Source organism: Pongo pygmaeus, chromosome 20 (assembly GCF_028885625.2).
Source record: "Pongo pygmaeus isolate AG05252 chromosome 20, NHGRI_mPonPyg2-v2.0_pri, whole genome shotgun sequence".
Taxonomy (NCBI): domain Eukaryota; kingdom Metazoa; phylum Chordata; class Mammalia; order Primates; family Hominidae; genus Pongo; species Pongo pygmaeus.
Window position 1 is genome coordinate 12,623,013 of NC_072393.2, and position 7,164 is coordinate 12,630,176.

General features: G+C 42.0%; 1 pseudogene; it reads left to right on the forward strand.

The window, feature by feature from the left end:
- Nucleotides 1-1,444: 1,444 nt before the first annotated feature.
- Nucleotides 1,445-1,595, forward strand: LOC134738827 (small ribosomal subunit protein uS14-like; annotated as a pseudogene).
- The last annotated feature ends 5,569 nt before the right edge of the window (nucleotides 1,596-7,164 follow it).

The window sequence follows — 7,164 nt, forward strand, 5'->3', positions numbered from 1 at the left end:
GAGGCTCACACCTGTAATCCCAGCACTTTGGGAGGCCAAGGTGGGCGGATCACCTGAGGTCAGGAGTTTGAGACCAGCCTGGCCAACATGGTGAAACCCCATCTCTACTAAAAATACAAAAAAATTAGCCAGGCATGGTGGCAGGCTCCTGTAATCCCAGCTACTTGGGAGGCTGAGGCAGGAGAATCGCTTGAACCTAGGAGGTGGAGGTTGCAGTGAGCCCAGATAGCGCCACTGCACTCCAGCCTAGGTGACAAGAGCGAGACTCCATCTCAAAAAAAAAAAAAAAAAAAGAGAGAAAAGAAAAAAAAAGAGAAAAAAGAAATAACACTTCAATCAATTTCAATCAATGCAATCATCTAGAGGAATATAAAAGACAAATTTTTATTAACTGATTTCATCAAAAAACACTACCTATTCAACTCATGAATTTATGTGTCAAGAGAACTTATTTACAGAATTCTCATCTCGATTTGCCTTTTTCTGAAAGTAAGACGTAGGAATCCATAGTCCAGATCCACTTTAAGCAGGAGGCACTGATAAGGACAATAGAGTTATACCTTTTATGACAATTCTTTGATGATCCAAATTTTCTGGCACATTTTGCATGAGTGAATTTGGATCTGAGTTTTCTTTCTTTTTTTTTTTTTTTTTTGGAGACGGAGTCTTGCTCTGTTGCCTAGGATAGAGTACAGTGGCACGATCTCAACTCACTGCTACCTCTGCCTCCGGGGTTCAAGCAATTCTTCTGTCTCAGCCTCCCGAGTAGCTGGGACTATAGGCACATGCCACCATGCCCAGGTAATTTTTGTATTTTTAGTAGAGACAGGGTTTCACCATGTTGGCCAGGATGGTCTTGATCTCCTGACCTCGTGATCTGCCCGCCTTGGCCTCCCAAAGTGCTGGGATTACAGGTGTCAGCTACCACACCCGGCTGGATCTGAGTTTTCTAAATTACATTTATAGCATATCTGGCCAGTGTGAGTTATGATAAGGAATCGTCAATCTACCAAAGTTGCATTAATATATATATCCATGGAGGTGACACTTACGTCAATTGACACTTACATCATTTCATCAGGAAACACAGACAGATGCTGCACATGAAATTAGCCCTAGGCTGGACGCAGTGAGTGGCTCACGCCTGTAATCCCAGCACTTTGGGAGGCCACAGTGGGTGGATTGCTTGAGTTAAGGAGTTGGAGACCAGCCTGGGCAACATGGCAAAACCCTGCCTTTACCAAAAACAAAAAAAATTAGCCAGGCATGGTGGTGCACACCTATAGTCCCAGCTACTTGGGAGGCTGAGGTGGGAGGATCGCTTGAGCCCAGGAGGCAGAGGTTGCAGTGAGCCATGATCCCCCAATTACACTCCAGCCTGGGTGACAGAGTAAGACTCTGTCTTTAAAAATAAAAGAAAGAAAGGCTTTTACCTGAGCGCAAGATGGGTCACCAGCTGTACTGGAGCCACCGGTTCTCACTCTTGTCGCGTCTGTTCAAACCAGCATGGTCTGATCCGGAAATATGGTCTCAATATGTGCCACCAGTGTTTCTGTAAGTATGCGAAGGATATAGGCTTCATTAAGTTGGACTAAATGACCTTCCTTCAAAGGATTATCCAAGGCATCTACCCAACGAAAAACCAGGATAGTTCTTTGTATATAAAATAAACATTTTTCAAAAACCTTAAAAAAAAAAAAGAAATTAGCCCTATTCCTCAGAAATTTATATATTTTTGCAAGAAATGTGATTTTAATTCAATAGCATACAGTACATGTTATTGTAAATGCAGTATACGTTTACTCCATAAGTAGGAAATTCACTCCTTCCCAAGTTTTAATAGTTTTCTAATACTTTTAAATGTTTTGTCTTTAGTTTCCCAACCAAATGTGGCTATCATATCTAAACACAATAATTTTTCCATCCTAGTTTTTATATTGTTTATTGATTTTTGACTGTAAAATAAGTTTTATAGACTACTGTAATGGTGAGAGGAATGAAATGGAACTTTTTTTTTTTTTTTTTTTTTTGAGACATGGTCTCACTCTGTTGCCCAGGTTGGAGTAAAGTGTTGCAATCATGACTCACTATAGCCTTGACCTCCTGGGCTCAAGTAATCCTCCCGCCTCAGCCACCTGGGTAGTTGGGATTACAGTTTAAAAACACCATGTCTAGTTAATTTTAAAATTTTTTCTGGAGACGGGGTGTCACTATGTTGCCCAGGCTGGTCTTGAATTCCTGGGCTCAAGTTATCACCCCGCTTTGGCCTTCCAAGGTGCTGGGATTACAGGCATGAGCCACTGTGCCTGGCTATGTTTGCTTTTGTTAGTTTATGATCCTCCTTTCAGTGGGAAGCCTGTCACACAACAGTTTCTCATCATGCTGTGCTCTGAAACATACCTTAACCAAGAATCCTACATCAAGCAAAGCTCATGTTTAAAATGAAAAACAAAACAATGACTTTTTCAAGAATAAAAACATACATATTGAGACAATTTGTTCCTACCACACTAGACCTACAAGAAAGATGAAAGAAAGTCCTTATGTCTGAAACCAAAGGATGGCAAAATCCGCAAGAAAAGAGAGAGAGCACCATTAAAGATCATTATATGAATATAAAATCCAGACTAAATGTATATTTCCTCACCTTTCTTCTCCTCATGGATTTACAAAGCAACTGTGTAAAATAATAACTAGTTGGTGAATTCTTGGGCCTAGAACACATAAAAATGTAATGTATGTTTTATATTTACAAATAACACTGTCAAAACCGGAGCTAACTAAATGACTACCAAGGGGAAAGCAATAATTATAAGAAAGTACTGTTGGATGTGCAACCCTAAGAGTTGTTACACACGAAACGAAACACATGAAACGAAGCAAAAATATAATAGAGCTATACAGGATAAATATATTTTTGTTTTTGTTTTTTTTTTGAGATGGAGTTTTGCTCGTTTCCCAGGCTGGAGTGCAATGGTGCGATCTCAGCTCACTGCAACCTCCGCCTCCTGGGTTCGAGCAATTCTCCTGCCTCAGCCTCCCAAGTAGCTGGGATTACAGGCATGCGCCAACAAGCCCAGCTAATTTTTGTATTTTTAGTAGAGATGGGGTATTACCATGTTGGTCAGGCTGGTCTCAAACTCCTGACCTCAGATGATCCACCCACCTTGGCCTCTCAAAGTGCTGGGATTCACAGGTGTGAGCCACTGCGTCCGGTGGATAAATACGTTTTTTACATCGCCAGAATTTATCCATAAATCACTGGAAAACTGCCCCTGATTGTGATATTATCATTTACATGATAAACATTCGAATAATCACTACAAAATCTCACAAGTATAACAAAAAATAGATCATCCCCTACATTGCGAAGACATATTATGTGAAATCAGAATTTACTGTCCTTCCTTAATTAAACATTGACTCTACATCCATTCCATAAGATCATGGCCCCAAGACTTCCTGCATTCATCCAACTTGGAAATTTCCATGTTATATCACTTATTTCTCTCTCTCTTTTTTTTTTTTTTTTTTTTTTTTTTTTAGATGAGGTCTTGCTCTTGTCGCCCAGGCTGGAGTGCAATGGTGTGATCTCAGCTCACTGCAACCTCTGCCTCCCAGGTTCAAGCAATTCTCCTGCGTCAGCCTCCCGAGTAGCTGGGATTACAGACACCCGCCACCACGCCCAGCTAATTTTTTAATTTTTAGTAGAGACGGGGTTTCACCATGTTGGTCAGGCTGGTCTCGAACTCCTGACCTCAGGCGATCCGCCCACCTCGGCCTCCCAAAGTGCTGGGATTACAGGCATGAGCCACTGCGCCCAGTCACATATCTCTTTTTCAACATTGACTCTGCTATTAAAATCAGAAAATTATTTCTTGTGCAGATCATGATCTCTTTCCATCCATTTCTTGAACTTGCAGCCCAGGAACAGAATTACAAGTCAATCATCTCTAAGTTTGCATTGTATTTTCTCAATTTTCTATATTTCAAAGAGTCCATATCTGGAAGAAAGTGGGAGGAATTAGGTGAGCTGACTATATTTTTCTTTATATGAATGGCCCATTTCACTTAGCACAATATCTGCAAGGTTCACCCACGCTGTAGCATATGTCACATTTTCCTTCCTTGAAGACTGACCAATGTTCCATTGTATGCATATAGCACCATCTGTCAATAAACATGATGGCTGCTTTCACAGTTTACCTGTTAGTAAATTATGCTGCTATTAATATGGGTTTACTTTCTTTGAGACCCTTCTTGTAAAAGTATTTCTTTACATGGCCTAGTCCATTTGTCCCCCTTGGAAAAACATTTGAGACCTTCTGCCTGCCACCAACCCTCTCCGATGAGGGCCCACCAGGCTTCACGGAAGGCCAGAAAGAAAATGCCCTATGCACACCTGGCACATAAAACCATTCTTACCTCTTTGAGACCCTTCTTTTAATAATTTTGGGTAGATTCCAGAAAGCAGAAATGACAGATCATTTGCTGTTTCAATTTTGGATTTCTTGATGTTCTATCATACAGTTTTCAACAGTGGTTGTACTATTTTGCATTCCCACAGTGTACAATCTGTGTGTCATTGTGAGTTTGTTTGTTTTGAGACCGAGTCTCACTCTGTCGCCAGGCTGGAATGCAGTGGCACAATCTCAGCTCACTGCAACCTCTGCCTCCCAGGTTCAAGCGATTCTTCTGCCTCAGCCTCCCGAGTAGCTGGGACTACAGGCGTGTGCCACCACACCCAGCTAATTTTTGTATTTTTAGTAGAAATGGGGTTTCACCATGTTGGCCAGGATGGTCTCGATCTCTTGACCTCGTGATTCACCTGCCTCGGCCTCCCAAAGTGCTGGGATTACAGGCGTGAGCCACCATGCCTGGCTGTCATTGTGGCTTTGATTTGCATGTCCCTCATGATGAGTGATGCTAAAGATCTTTATGTAACTATTGTCTATTTGTATATGCTCATTAGAGTAAGTCCTTTACCTATTTTTTAATGGGATTGTGTTTTACACAGCTTGGGCTACTAAAACAAAATACTAATATAAATACTAATCTATACCCCCATTGAATGGTCCTAGCACACTTGTCAAAAATTATTGGACTTGAATTGCAAAGACACATTTCTGTGCTGTTTATTTTGCTGCACTAGTCTACTTCTATGTCATTATGTTAGTACCAAACTTTTTTTTTTTTTTTTTTTGAGACGGAGTCTCGCTTTGTCACCTGGAGTACAGTGGCACAATCTCAGCTCACTGCAACCTCCGCCTCCCGGGTTCAAGTGATTCTCTTGCCTCAGCCTCCCAAGTAGCTGGAATTATAGGCATGTGCCACCATGTCTAGCTAATTTTTGTATTTTTAGTAGAGACAGGGTTTCACCATGTTGACCAGGATGGTCTCCATCTCCTGACATCATGATTCGCCCGCCTCGGCTTCCCAAAGTGCTGGGATTGCAGGCATGAGCCACCGTGCCTGGCCCAAACTTTTTATTAGCATAGATTTGCAGTTAAGTTTTGAAATCCAGAAGTTAGAGCCTACTAACCTAGTTCTTGTTTTTCAAGACTGTTTTGTCTATTCAGAGGCCCTTGAGATGCCAAATGTAAAAAATGAAAAAATGGGGAAAAATGGTTCCTAGAAATAAATCAAGAGGTCAAAACTATAACTAAAAGGACAGCAGAGAGTAAAAAGTGCTATTATTCAATGAGAAGTAAGAATCTTAGATTCTTAGAAAAGGGGCATTTAACTTTGGAAAGTAGGCTCAGTAAGAACAAACTAAGCATTCGCACACAAAAACAGAAAAACAGAAAAGAAAATGAAGTTCCTGGAAGTGTTAGAGCTGCTCCTATAATGGTGAAAATGATCCTTCTGGATCATGATAAACTGAATATAAGGAATTAGAAAGCATTAAGAGTGTGGCTAGAGGACATGTCACAGAACCACATCTCTATTGGTAGTAAAATGATACATGAAAAAAATTAGCCTCTATAAGCACCACTGTGAGACAGTTGAGAAGAGCAAGAGGAAGGAGTTTCAGGCCCATGAAGTCTAGCTGGGTCAGCTAGGCAAAGCACTACAGACATAAGAACTTAAGGACCACAGGAGAATTGACACTGGGTGGTGACAAGGTGGGAGGATCTCTTGAGCCCAGGAGTTCAAGACCAGCCTGGGTAACAGCAAGACTCCATCTCTACAAAAAATTTAAAAATTAACTGGGTGTGGTCATATGCACCTGCAGTCCTAGCTACTCAGGAGATTGAGGTAGGAGGACTGCTTGACCTGAAGAGTTGAGGCTGCAGTGAGCTATGATCATGCCACTACACTCCAGCCTGGGCAACAGAGCGAGATCATGTCTCTTTAAAAAACAAAACAAAAAAAATCCCAAGGCGGGGCGCCCCGTGGCTCACGCCTGTAATTCCAGCACTTTGGAAGGCCGAGGCGGGCGGATCATGAGGTCAGGAGATCGAGACCATCCTGCTTAACATAGTGAAACCCCGTCTCCACTAAAAATACAAAAAAAAATTAGCCAGGCGTGGACACAGGCGCCTGTAGTCCCAGCTACTTGGGAGGCTGAGGCAGGAGAATGGCGTGAACCCGGGAGGCAGAGGTTGCAGTGAGCCGAGATCGCACCACTGCACTGCAGCCTGGGCCACAGAGTGAGACTCCGTCTCAAAAAACAAACAAACAGTGTCAAGCAATCCCTGGAGTTCAAGACCAGGAAAGATCACCTTACTCTGGTGCTATGTGGCAATGCATCGGGTCACAAGAATAAGCCAGCCTTATCTACTGAGCAAACAATCACTAGATTCTCTAAAACAAAAGCAAAACTTTGTTGCCTGTGTGCCAGCAAGAACACAAGAAGGCTTGAATCTACCAATGCTTCATTCCTGAAGTGAAAAACTACCTTGAAGAAAAGGGGATGCCACTCAAGAGCCTCCTCATAATTGACAATACTCCTGGCCATCTCTTTACGCTGATAAAAAATGTGGAAGTGATGTTCCTGCCTCCTAAAACTACATCACTGCTACAACCACTTAATCAAGGCATCAGGAAGATTAAGGTGACTTTCTCCTTTCTCACCTGTAGGAGGATTCATCTTGTCTTTTTATTTTTTTAGAGATGGAATCTATGTTGCTCAGGCTGGTCTCAAACTCCCGGGCTCAAGAG